Here is a 14,814-nt window from a genome sequence, read left to right on the forward strand (position 1 = left end):
ATTCCTCCATCAAGACCACTTCTTCGGGCGGCTGCGTCTCCAATGAGCCCCACGAGTCGGCGCCAAACTGTGGAAATTAGCCTTTTTAGGGGCCCACTGGTGCATTATTTTCGATTTCCACAACATAACTACATTTTATGGAGAAGTACATGCAGAACATATCATTTTCCTCTCCTGAACAAGCATCTTCACCTACCTGATCAATAGATTTCGCCTCCTTCTCTCCAGTTTGCTGATTATGGAATGACTCCTAAGATTGTGAATGGCAGTATCCTCATGATCTGCAGTGAGTACGATACATCGCTCCCTGCAATTACATATTTAGCTTCTCTTACTCTTAAAAATAAATAGAGCCGTATATGAGCACCACCCGGGAAACAGTCGGAGTAACAAGGGAAGAGCCATGCGTGTTTTGACTACACAAGCACTACTACACTTGCCTTAACCACGCATATGCATGGTTAAGGCAGTGCGCGGTCCAGCTGCTAGCTGCAGCTTGTTAGAAGACGGAAGAGGCCAGAAAGACAGGACGCGGCGAGGTAAGTGGGTTTTTGGCTGGGTTTAGTAGTGGTAGTTTTGGGGGGTCTTTTTCAGGGCTGAGGGGGGGTTGGGTCGTTTTCAGGGCTGAGGAGGGTGTGAGGCGTCATTTTCAGGGCTGTGAAAGGGGGGTCCTGGGTAGTTTTCAGGGCTGGGGTAGTTTTCAGGCCTGGTGTAGGGTAGGGATATTTTTTTTTTAAATTAGTGGTTATGATTTTAGGCCTAAGGGCAGCGGAAGGGGTTGGGGTAGTTTCAGGGAAAGCAAGGGGGGTGGGAGGGGATAGGGGTAGTGTACGTTAAGGGACAGGGATGTGGGCCCCAGGGGGAGAGAATTGGGTAGTTGGGGTTGGTTTTAGGGCTTATGGGAGGGTGGGGTCGTTTTTTTAGGGCTGGTGGGTTGGGGTCGGGCAGTTTTTTAAAGTATGGGTTAGTGTTTTAGGAATAAGGGCAGTGGAAGGGGTTGGGGTCGTTTTAGGGACAGTGCGGTCATGGGTGGGGGTCGGGTAATGCACATTAAGTGTTGGGGACAGCGTGCTGGGTGGGAGGGAGTCAGGTATTTGGACGTCAGGGTGGGGGGTGTGCACGGCAGGGAGGGGATGTGTAGCTTGGGGAGGGGGGGTCGCAACCTTATCCACACATACCCCTGTACCATTTATTCCTTTACCACAAAATGTTGTGGTAAAGGTATGCGTGGTAAAGGAATGCATGGTTCAGACGCATTCGTTGTTTGGGCTGCATGGTAGAGACACACGTGGTTTAGCCATGCATGCCTGTATCATACAACCACACCACCCCTGTGCACAGAAATCAGTTTATTTCTTGATTCTGTCCACACCTTCAGAAGCGGTGCCTGAAAATAATCAGTGATACCACATTGCAGATTCCTAGATTGGGATACTTTTAAGATTGGAAAGGAGACTATTCCACAGAATGGGGAGGAGGGAGCGTGGAGAGGAATCGAACGTTAGATGAAGTATCCACCAGAACGAATGTTACCGAAGGTAATTTGTTCTCCTGATGGATACTTCTAACTGCAGATTCCTTACCCATTGACTAGAGAACAAATCAGTATCTACCAAAGTAGTGGCTCTGTGAAAAGGCTCAGATTAAAATGTCTTGCAGAACCAGACATCAGAATGGCTCACACATGAGGAAAAGGAAGCCCAAATTAAGATCCCACTTTGGCATTCAAAAGATTTTGGGAGGAAACAAATGAGTCAAACTTTTGAGAAACATCATCACAACATGTGATTTGAACAAGGATGGCTGGCCGGTAAACATAAAAAAGCTGAAAGGGCCAACAAATATTGGTTCTCACAGCAAGTCCTTGCTGGGCCAGGGATAAAACAAACAAAAAAACATCCGACAGCTTGGCCTGTAATGGGTCAGTATTTATGTTGCCATATCAGGCTATAAACCTGTACCAGCACCCAGCATAGACAGACTTTGTAGAGGGGCACCATGCAGCAAGGATGACATCCACTACCTTAGGAGGGAGATCAAATTAAGTCAACTTTCAATGCTTAATCTCCACAAATGGACGTGTAGATTGAGTGGGTTTGGATGCAGTACCCCGCTCTGCTGCTGGAGCAGGAGATCTTCACGAACTGGAAGTCTTAACGGAAAAGAGATGCACATGTCCAAAAGTTCAGGGTAGTACACTCGTCATGCTAAATCTGAAGCCAATATGATGACTTGGGCCAAGTCGTTCCTGATATTCTTCAGAACTCGAGACAGGAGAGTCAGTGGCAGAAAAGCATACAGGAGTCCCGTGCTCCACTCAATCCGGAATCCATCTCTGCGAGAGAGCGCCTTGGAAAGTACAGTGCGCAAATGTTTTGATATTGTGCATTCTTGGCGGTGGTGAAAAGATCTAGCAAGGGTTCACCCTATTGCTGGAAGATACCCAGTGCAACCTCAGGGTGTTACCGCAAATCGTGATCTGCCATGCGCTGCTGGCTGAGCTCATACATCCTGGCATTTGAAGATCATGGCAGCTGTCTCATGATGAAGAAAATGTCCTGGTGCTCAATGAAAGTGGAAACTAGGATCCCCAGCTTCTGAAGGTATGCCGTGACCACTGCCACCACTTCTGTGAACACCAGAGGACACTGGTGAGGCCAAATGGGAGCACTGTAAATTGAAAATGCTTCTGGCCTGCACTGAGCCTAAAGTACTGCCTGTGGGACTGCAGGACAGGTACACGAAAGTAAGCGTCCTGTAGGCCCGAGCCACATTCCAGTTGCCTGGATTCGGGGCAGACAAACTGACCAGCATATCTTGAATTTGTCCTTCGGCAAGAAGGCATTCAGAGCTCAGGGATCTAAAATAGGACAAAGGCCTTCATCTTAATTCAGCACAAGGAAACAAAAGAAGGAGTAACACCCAGCCCGCATTACCTGGGCTGGGACCCTCTCTGCAGTGGCGTCTCTGCCGCTAATGTGGAGGAGCGTCACCCCCACTACTTTTTGCAGTGAAAAAAAGGAAAAGGGAAATGTTAATAACTCACGTTATTATAATTTAATTTGTTCCTGCTGCTGCGTCTCGGCAGGGCAGATCTGCTGTCAGAGCAGAGGGAAGAGTGGTAGGCACTATGTAAGTAGGCATAGTACCCACCACTCCTCCCCCCCCTTTCAGAGCAGAGGAAATCCCCCCGGCAAGAAACAGCAGCAGGAACAAATAAAATTATAATAATGTGAGTTATTATCATTTTATTTTTCCTGTTTTTCACTACAAACATTCATGCACACTTTGCATGTTCTCCATGCAGGCTGCATTATAGATTCCATGGAGAACATGATCAGGTTCCCTTTCCCTGGGTGAGTGCCTAAGCACGGCACACAGGCCTATCACAACGTTGATTGCAGCGTTGAGATTGGCTATGGGGAACTTGGGAGCCCGGGTGCTTCATGCTTCCACAGAAGAAGCGAGGAAGAGGACAGAGGAGAGTCACCAGCCGGCCGGCTGGCAGGTAAATTATTTTTTTTAACCCCCTCCCCCCTTTTCCCCCTCCCTGCCCGATTGTGGCTTCCCGGGAGCAGCCGTAGCTGCCTCTCTATGGCTCCTTTGGCCACAAAAGACTGCATCTATTAAAGCAAAATGGACAAGTACTCCTCTAAGAAATGTTCTGATGTGGGTCGAAGGTTCAAGGTCAAAAAGGAATGGTAGGGCATACTTTGTTGGACAGTCTGGCGGGCCCACCTGTCAGATATTATATTTTGTCACCCTTCGAGGAAATATCCAATTGTACCTCCCCAGGATGTTCGTTTGCAACTTAGAATATCTGATTGTGCCTTCCACAGGGTCTTCATGTGCCACAAAGAGAAACTAAAGCAGCTTGGTGGTGAGTGCCAATGGGGCAGGAGACTAGGAAGCTTGCTGTCACTCATGGCCTGAGCGTTGTCTGCTTGATCTCCCCCAACCTGGAAAAGACTGGGGTGCCTATTGAGGGACAGTGGGCCTTGGCATAGGTAGTACACCAGCCCTCTGGAGTAACCTTGAAAGGGGCAACACGTTTGACGATACTGTCACACAGGCGTAGAAAGTCATAGGGAACACAGCCCAACTTTCATTAAAATGTTCCAATACTGAATCAGCCTTCTCGTCAAACAGGAGACCAAATGAATGGCATGCCCATTAAAGAGGATTGCACATCCCCACAGAAGCCCATGGATCACATCAAAGCATGCCTCCAAAGCACCACGCTACTGCACCAACTGCTCTGCCCAAGCAGTCAGTGGTGTCCAGCCCAGAGAAGATGATCTACTTTGCAGCATCCTGATCATCCTGGATATTTTCAGTCCGATTGGCCAGTATTTCCTCTGGGACTACCAGAAAGATCTTGCCAACCATGTTCCATAAAGCATGAGTATATCTCCCCAGCAAGCAGCTGGCATTAACTGAGTGGAGTGCTAGGCTGGCTGAGGAAATCATGTTCTTTCTAAAAGTCTCAAGAGGTTAGGATTCTGTCATGAGTCCTTGTCAGAAAATAATCGGGGTTTACACAACTGGTAGAAGCTTGAACCACCTAACTTTCTGGTTAGAGTCCTACATCAAATCTGGGTAGTCCTTTTGCTTCAGGCAACCTGCTTGTTCACTGGAGGACAGGAGCAGGGGTTAGACCATGAGTCCATAAGGGTGTTGAAGAGGACATCTTTATATAGAAGTAATGTGTTCATTCTGACTTCCCTAGTTGGTAGTTGTCAGTTCACAAGCTCAAAAGCACGTCTCGTTACTACCCCAGACAGGGCCGGCTTTAGCACTGGTGGCACACAGTGCGACAATGTTTGTTGGCACCCCCCATCGACGTTCTTCTCTATGGTTTCCCTCGCTACCAACCCTTTAACATTGCCTCTTGAGTCTCCCTAACCACTAATGGATTTCTTGTGTGATATAGCACCACTCATAACAATGAAAGGTGTCAGAGCACTGTACATCACATACACATTACAAAGAGGCAATGAATCATAAGTGTGTAAATCAGTGTATAGCAAATATTAAATCAGACAGAGGACCACAAGGTGTAGGAGTAACAAGTTATCTATAGTGGTAGACATTATAGTTTGAGTGCTTGGTCTGGAGAAGCACAAACTAAGGGCTTATTTACAAGCCCATTGTGTCACCGGTGCAGCACCTTTGTTTATGCACCGGCAATGCATTGTGCATTTCATGGCCTTGTAAATATGGCACCCTTTCACGCATTATTCTGTGTGAAGGTGGCGTTCCATGCATGTTACTGTGGGTGTTCCCATGAAACATCCATGGAACCTGACGCATTTGCAGATTTACAAGGTTTTGTAAAGCTGGGAATGCGTCAGGTTCCTACGCCTTTCCAGGGGAGTCGTAAGGGAGGCACAATGAGGTGAAATACCTTTATTTCTCCTTGTTTTTCCTTTTTAATATTCGTGCTGTAGTCTGCATCACACATAGACAAAGGAAAACACATCTTGCGATTGTTTTTGTGCAGGAAGGGATACCTACCCCTACTATGCAGGCACTCTTGCACCATGGCCCAAGGGTGTCTGCATTGGCTCATGTCAGCCCATTGTGCGCCAACGCAGGGGAAAAGGATACCCACCATCACCAGCTACATGGATGTCAACACCCCCACAGAATGTCATATGTAATCGAAAGTCATATGTAATTGATAAGAAATGTAACTCTCCTTGCCTGTCTCTTCTTTCCCTCCTTGTTTCTATGCCTTTTCTCTACCTGTCTTTCTCTTCTTCTCTAACTATCGTCAGTTGGGGTTAGCTAAACAAACAGGACATAACGTCTCAACATACTGTAGCACAAGCTGCAATTGTTATAATTTTGCTAACCCTGTAACAGATCCGCCAATATGTTCATGTATAACAAATGTAATAAAACATGTTGGAAAAAAAAATAAAAAAAATAAACTGCAAGTAAAAAAACGGTCATGCACTGGCCTATTTACATTGTATGCACTTTGTGATCTGCATGGTGCACGTGCTTTGCAGCGGACATTTTAACCTCCTGCGCAAGATGAGCCAAAAATTCCACTAGATAAAACTGCTATCTCTCTGCAGCAGGTCCGTTAATTACCAGAGTTATTTTGACCTTTTTATGAATGCCTGAAAATTGATGGAGCAAGGAAAGTGGCAACAAGTGCTTTTCAAACTATATTGTACTTGAAAAAATGGCACCACCCTGCCCCCGAAGTCAGCTCCCGGTGTGGTGGCACCGATCGCACCAAACTTACAGCCGGCCCAGACAGCAAAGGAGTCACTCTCTTCTTTTGGTGGTCGAGGGGAGAACACAAACCAATATCCGGGGAAGTATATAACCCATTGGTATCCTGCAAATCCATAATTAAATTGTCCTCAATATGCTGCTTTGGCAAATATTCCTCATGATCACCACTGTCATCCTCAAAAGCTGTTTGGCTCAGATCAGAGTCCAAACCGAAAAGTTGTTGGAGCACTCCGGCGTTGCTTTGAGACAAAGGAATAATTCTGTACGAGTTCGAATGAATTGGGGCCAGGTACATCAGTAATGCGTGAAGGCATGACTTTGAACGTGGGAGAAATGGATTTGGAGAGGACTTTAGGGACTGGGTCGTAATCCAGCACTGATGGCATTGGTGCCGAAGTCAATGTCGTAGGAACTGGTGTGAATTTTGGCGACTGCTTCAGCAGCGGTTCAGAAGGTGAGGCAGGTTCTGGAGACACAGACGGCACAGAGATAGACCGGCTTGCCATATCCTGAATGGATGCCTCCACAGATCATTTGGGCCCCTAAGGCACACCAGAGAGAGCTGGAAGGGTGCAGAAAATTTGCAACATGGCCTCTCTGAAGGCCTCAATCTTTCGCAACATTGCTGATGGACCCAGAAACTCAGGATGCATCGAATCAGTTGCAGAATCGACTCTTCCGTGGTGGACCGGGACCACGAGGCACCCCTAATGTCCTTGTGACTTTTCAGGTTGAGGGCATGGGACTAATTCCGGTTGATCTTCTTGTGCTTCGGCTTCAATTTTTTACTTACTAGAAGACTTGGACCGCCTCCACAACTTATTACTGGAATGGGTCGAGCATGACTTCCAAGGCTTTTATCGGTATTCAGCTACATATAGTTATGCTTCCCATCACCAGATCACATTCGGGTTCATAAGGTCGAATTCTTCACAGGACTTTGAGAAGTGCACAAAACCCAAACACAAGAGGCAGACCTTGTTGGGATCGGTCCCAGGCGTCTGTTTGAGACTGTCCCTGGAGGGCTTAAACCCTGTAGTTTTAGGAAGGAACATAGCTCCTTTGCACACTGGATCAAACCCTGGTGCAGCCAATAGGCTTCGCCTCTGCAAAATTTATTGTCAATGTGTTTTCCTTATTGTTTTTTACAGTGCGATATATTTAACATGGCTTAAAGAAAAACCAAATAGATAAAAGCATCATGACATGGCTGGCACTGAACTCGTATTAGGGCTTTTATTTGTTTTTTTCATTTTTACTTTAAGCCATGTTGCACAGCAGCCCACGCTGCAGTGCAAAATGTTTTTTAAAAAACAGAGCAAAGTGAAGTTGGGACACAAGGGAGGACCTAAAAACAGTTCCACTGCCATCGCAGGAAGGGCATGGCTGATGCTGCTATGGTGAGGTGCAAAAGTTTGCTTTCTGTGCCAACAAAGTAGATATTTCATAGTGGAAGTGTAATGTCAGTCTAGAAAAGGTCTCATTCCAACCCACATAGACTAAAACACACAATATGCAGTTTTATATTGTTTTCAGGTAGTGTATTTCATGAAGTATGTTCAAAGGAGTAACTTTCATTACTGCAGCAGGGGCAGTGATGCCGTGGGCAAAGGATGAGAGGCCTAATGAACCCAAATGTATCACTGTATGTTATTACACACACATTGGCAGTTTCTGGCATGCATGAAACTCCTTGCATGCTGTGTGCATTCCTTAGTAAGTGCAAGGGAGAGCTAATGTGCAAGTGAGAGATGGGGAGGAGAGGGTGGGCTCAGCCCACAGGAGAGTAATTCATAAAGTGGTGTGGTGCACTTCAAGAGAGTAGCACATGATCTGCCAGAAAGCTTTGCGGGATGATCTTCACAAACACATTTACATCTACAGCCAGAGTAGTGGTCTAGTGTGCAGGGTTCATGTTGGCATTCTATTACACCACAACTGAAGTTCCATTAACTCGTAATTCCATTGCACTTGAGTCCCTGCAAGAGTCCCTCCAAACCTGTGAACCAATAGTTATCTGCATCTGCTGTTACTAGGGCCTTGGTGTGGTTTTCTATTATTCACGTTTGAGCGAAAACACTATATTCGCTTCCTGTTCTTTGGTTCCGATCATTAAGTTGCACCTGCCTATTCTGAAAGGTCAAAGCGAGTGTACGAATACGTGTTGTCTCCAAGGTTTGAGAACCTTCCAGATGGCCATGCATTCCACATGTTCCAGCTACGTCACTTGAGCCATTTAGAGGGTATATGAAGCCAACCCATTCCGGAATCGTGGCATGGCTTCACTCTCTGAACAACAAGCTTCACCCTTCCCACTTACCTGAAGAATCCTTCCAGAATCATGAATCGCTCTATTCTCCTTCAAGTCCATCTGATACTGTGGTTACCGTGGCTCCGGCTCCCTTGAAGTTTTCCTAATCTCTCCTCCCTGCCCAGCTACTCCAGACCATCCTGCAACTCTCTAAGTTAAAGCCTCAAGATCTTCTTTAAACTTCAGTCAAGTGGAAGAACTAGGCTAAGTACTTGATAACAGATTAGTGTAAAAATGTAAATCCGTATTTGTAAAGCGCGAACTACTCACCCTTATGGGTCTCAAGGCACTGGGGGCCGTCGTGGAAATTAAGTCACATGGTGCTGAGCTGAGGCCGGAGCCGGGTATCGAACCGTGAACCCTGTGCTCCGAAGTCACCTGCCCTGGCCGCTGCACCACACCTCTCCACTCTGCACTAATCCTCCTATAGCAGTAAGCAGGACTGAGTATCCTGGTATTCAAAGAAAATAGACATTTCCTCCATGCCCGCTTTGTGATTTACTTCAGCACTTCTTGAGTGTTTATACTCCGGACCCTTCCTGCAACCTTGGCGCTAGAACTGGTTTTGCGCAATGATTAAAGACTTGAGCTTTGTGTTCCTCTGATGAACTGTAATGCCAAGAGAAAGCACTTGAGAGTCTGATATATACATGAATCTTCTACCCCTACCTGTGTTCTGAGTGTATCCTTGGGAGTGTAAGTAACTCCAACCCTTGGTCAGAGTGAATCCCTGGGAGTGCAAATTACTCCAACCTTTGTTTTAAGTTTATCCCTAGGAGTCCAAGTAACCCCAACCTTCGTTCCGTTCCGAGTGTATCCTTGGAAGTGCAAGTAACTCTAACCTGTGTTCAAAATGTAGCTTTTGGAGTGCAAGTAGCTCCAAACTTTGGTCCAAGTTTATTCCTGAGAGTGCAAGTAACTCTAATCTGTGTTCCGAGTTTATCCCAGGGAGAGACGCACTCCAATCTGTGATTTTGTCATTCTGCTCGCACAGCCACTGAGCAGATCCAATACCGCAAGTCTCTTTTCTTATTTTATCGCAACCACCAGCCCCCCAACCCCCGTAGGGTCATCCGTAATCTAAGAAGTATGATCCCTTGATCTTGTTGCGTGGCACTGAGAGGTCCAGCATCGGCTCCACTGTCGTCTCCGAGGTTAGGACAGAGGTGCATGACACCATCATCTCATGCAACTGTGAATACCCTATGGACAGAATTTATATGCACTCAACAGTTATATGTAAATTGAGCACTATGGCAACACTTCCTGAACCCAATATGTGCACAGACAGTTCAATGGGACAAAACTATCTTTACCTAGGTTTCATGTGGTGCTCGAAATCACACACTGCTCTTTCTTTGCACGATATCCAGCCTCTTATGCTTCTTGTCTGGAACCTGCGGTCGGTCTCTACAGGGCGCCCCAAAATATTAGCACCCTACTACAAGGCTTATTGGGAACGGAGCATCATTGGTCCGCCCTGTAGCATTATGAACACTAGGATCCTCATAATTCTGGGCGGACTCTGAAGAGAGTATGTAATATGTGGGGAGATGTTAAGGTGTAGCTAACGGAAAGTATGATGTAATGCTCCGTGACGAGTCGATTAAGCCAGTGGAAAAGTTTAACAGCTTATCCTCTGTGCCTCGCCTCACTCAGTCAGGCACTAATGCATAAACCTGGGCTGCTTCTGAGCCATTGCAAAGCCAAGGGTCGCTCACAGCGACAATGTGGCACAAAAACACATTGGTGCAAGCCACCATTCATGTTCTGCAAGGGATTTAATTGGGTGCCTATTTGCTCAGTTTTACCTCCTCTGCAGACATGGGATCAACTACAAACTCTGTGGTCAGTCTGAGATCACAAGCAGATTCCTTTTGTTGTTCCATGGCCTGGAAAAAATAAAGAAAATGAAAGTACAGCTTCATATCAATTAAGACATTTGCCCTGTTACTCAGTGGCATCGTAATTGCTTTTCATCCTCAAGAAGCTGTAGAGAAAGAGTTAGAAGCACTCTTAAAACATGACCTAATTGAACACTCCACAGGCCTCACACCACGGGTTTCAAACACAGTGGTAGTACCAAAAAAGGACAGTAGCAGAGCAGTGCACATTTGTCTTGATTTGCGCTAGGCAAACAAAGCATTGAGAGGGAGAGACACCCTGACCCACACATAGCGACATGTTCATGCAATTGAAAGGAGCCAAAGTGTTTTCCCGTCTTGAACTGAATAAAGGATATCAACTCGAGTTGGAGGAGAACCGCAGGTACATAACTACCTCTCCGATTCATGTTGATTTGTTCAAATATAACATATTGAGTTTGAGTGTCTTCGGCTCCTGAGATATTTTAGGATGTTATTCTCAGAGTAATCCAACCCTTAAACATGCTTTTAATTACAGTGATGACATACTGTTTTTTAGGAAAAGAAAGAAAGAACACAACAAACCTTTTATCCAAGTGTGCCAGTTACCTGCTGAGGCCGGTCTCACTCTGAACGCCGCAAAGTGTGAGTTTCGCAAAACCAAACTCAAGTTTTTAAGCGCATATTCACTGATGGGATAATGATTCCAGACAAGGTGCAAGCACTGTCAGCCACTTGCCCCCCCCCTTAGGATGTTACTATGCTGCTATCTTTTCTAGGCATGGGCAGTTATTGCTCAAAATACATTTGCAACTTTGCTACAGTGATTGCACCATTGAAAGACTTGACAAAGTGAAAAGTACAGTTTCTGTGTCTCCGGAATGAGATGAGAGTTTCAAAGACATTAAACATGGGATTGAGAGTGTCAAAAAAATGACCTACTTGGACCCCAGTTAATGTGAGCCGGGTAGGGCTAGGACAATCCTTGCACCACACAATGGCCATCCGAATTCTCGGACACATTGTGGCCAATGCCAGTTAAAGCCTGTCTGAAACAGAAAGTGCCTACTCTCAGCTGGAGAAGGCGTATGGTTGTAGCATAGGCCTGCGAACATTTTCATGTATTCCTCTTAAGAAAACAATTCCCCATCATCACGGATCACCAGGCGTTACTTACAATTTTTGTTAACCCAAAGGCTAAGATGCCCGCTTGCATCGAGAGGTGGGGATAAAGACTGAGAGAAGGACTATGAGATCATGCACAAACCAGGAAAGGATTAAAACCCAGCACTTTACTTTTCATGAGTGCTGCTACATCGTACTCTACAAAAGTGGTATGCAGTTCCTAATATAAGAGCAGGTGGAAGTGTGTTTTATAATGGGCTCCACACGTAAGTGTGAAGCCGCAGGAGTGGGGAGAAGGGACTTCTCCTCTTGGAAAAAGACCCTCACACACCCAACCAGCTAGGTATCTTGCTTCATCATCGGGTCTGCTCCTTATCGGGGCGGCGCTGCAATCCCCGATCGGCACCCGAGATGGGGCCTTCCTGGCGGAGATCTTTATTCCATATGCCGGTGGGTGAAGTGCGTGTGAGGGCCCTAAATCAGTGTAGGTGATGGTGATGTGTAGGGAAAAGGAGTAAAATAGGGGAGAAGGTCCACTCAAGAAAATTTTAATGAACGTGGCCCCTACCCTAGTTAAAAATAAAACAAAGCGCGTATTTCCACTCTAAGGATGTGAAGTTTATGCGTTTGTCAGGAGGTCAACATGTTTCTTGCCCATTAATCTATTAGATGGCAATTCGTCAGGACCAAAGGGATCTACCTACACTTTAATGGTGGTGGTCATTAATGAAATGAAGTAGACAAGTGACCACCCTTACAGCACCCAAAAAAAAGTGTGGTACCTGTAGATCTAAAAACACAACCCCATTAGGGTCAAGGATGCACGGTATCAGTACCGGCTGGTGTAGACACTAAAGTGTAGTGTCGGTTCCTCTGGAAGAAGGGTGGCGGCAGTCCTAACCCCACGCAGCCGGTCCAGGCAGTGACCTACTTGGACCCCAGTTGATGAGAGCCGGGTAGGGCTAGGACAATCCTTGCACAACACAATGGCCATCCGAGTGCTCAGACAAATTGTGGCCAATGCCAGTTGAAGCCTGTCTGAAACAAAGTGCCTACTCTCAGCTGGAGAAGGCGTATGGTCGTAGCTTAGGCCTGCGAACAGTTTCATGTAATTCCTCTTAAGAAAACGATTCACCATCATCACGGATCACCAGGCATTACTTACAATTTTTGTTAACCCAAAGGCTAAGATGCCCGCTTGCATCGAGAGGTGGGGATAAAGAGTGAGAGAAGGACTATGAGATCATGCACAAACCTGGAAAGGATTAAAACCCAGCACTTACTTTTCATGAGTGCTGCTACATCGTCACTGATCCACTTTAAAGACAGGTGAAGTATATCTCAACTTTATTATGAGATCCAGAAATCATGCAGCTCTGTCTGTGGAACAAATCATTGCTTACCACCAATGCAGATAAAGACATATAATCAAAGAACTTATTACCACACAATCATGGAGGAGAAGTACCTGGCCCCTTGCAGATGATGTTTAATTCCAAAGTAAAAAAATGTCCAGGATGAGTTAGCAGTCACCCTAGAAGGCGTAATACTTCAAGACTCGAGAATCATCATATCTGGAAACCTTAGACAGCGGTTCATCAGGTTGGCCCATGAAGGACACCATAATGTCATAGCCACCAAAAGAGCCATAACAGATAGAGTGTGGTTTCCTCAGCTAGATAAGCGAATCGAGAAGGAGATGAAGGCGTGCCACATTTGCAATTGTTTGTCACTGGATGCTGCATCACCTTCGGGTACAATGTCTGACCTTCCTGCTCATGCTTGGGAGAAGGTTGCAGTTTAACTTTTTAGCCGTTTAGGAAGTGGACACCATCTAATGGTAGATATAGATGAATATTCATGTTTTCCTTTGGTGGAAGACCTATCTTCGACAACCCATGACTAAGTCATTGAACGGCTTGATGACATCTTTGCAACGTGGGGTATCCCTAAAATCGTCACATCTGACAACGGCCGGCCCTTTAACAGCAGAAAATTCAAAGAATTTCTTGTCAGACTCAACGTCAAATGCCAAAAGAGTACGCCCCTCTAGCCCCTAGCCAATAGTGTAGTTGAACAATTTATGCCAGCCTTCAGCTGGATCAAATCCTTTCTCGAGGGTCGTACTCCAGCAGAACGCTTAGCCACATTTACAGCACCCTAGTTAATGACGACATGTGGGGTCCCACAGGGCTCCTCATTATCCCCCCCCATCCATTTAACCTTTACCTTCTCCCTCTGATTCAGTCCTTGAAGGAAAGGAATGTGACCACTTTTAATTATCCCGACAACCTACAGTTAACATTCACTATAGATAATTCACCTAATTCAGTTATCAAATTTCAGGCCACTATGCTTCACATTCGCCACTGGATGGACCAAAATCATTTAAAACTCAACCCAGGCAAGACTGAATTGGTGCTAACAGGGAGGAGTCAGATTATTTGGGGCCCACATGATTGGCCTGCAGAACTTGGTTCTCCCCCCCCCCCCCCCCGAGCCCTCCACCTCTGTAAAAAGCCTCAGGGTTATTATAGACAACAATCTATCATTAAAATCCCAGGTCTGCGTAGTGGTCTCAGCCTGTTTCTTTCAGATACGAAAGATCAGCCGCTTGCTTACTCATGCAGCGCTGATACAGGTTGTGATAGCCATGGTGCTTTCACATTAAGACTACGCCAATTCAATCTACCTGGGATGCCACTCTTCTTAACCAAGCGGCTTCAGATGGTTCAGAACCAGGCAGCGAGACTAATCTACCAGCAACCTAGATGGCAATCTGCTAGACCTCTTTTAAAACAAGCATTGGCATAGCCAATAGGTCTCGCTTTTGGGACCTTAGAAGTATTTAGTTATGCAGCACAATATCCTTGGTGCAACAACATCCATTGTTGCATGGCTAAACACTTATAAGGTCCCAAAGGCAACACCGATTGGCTATGCCAATGCTTGTTTAAGGATGTTTCTCATACTGAACGGCATTCAATATCATAAGAGTAATTTTAAGGTGATTAAAGTTTGTTTCTGTATATGTTGGGGTGAGAAACATAATGCTTAAATTGTGGAAGCCTCATTTTAATGCATTGGCTTTAAAATTTGTATAAATGTCAGAAATCTGAAAGCGGTCTTGCAATCCTATGCACTACCTTTCAGTAGAACCGTGGAAAGTAGTCTTCTTAAATAAAGGTTAAATGTGGGAGGCATGGCACAGTGGTAGGTTTGGGCAAAAGTCCAGGTTCAACCATTTTAGATTTTGCACCC

This window comes from Triturus cristatus, chromosome 9 (assembly GCF_964204655.1).
Source record: "Triturus cristatus chromosome 9, aTriCri1.1, whole genome shotgun sequence".
Classification (NCBI taxonomy): domain Eukaryota; kingdom Metazoa; phylum Chordata; class Amphibia; order Caudata; family Salamandridae; genus Triturus; species Triturus cristatus.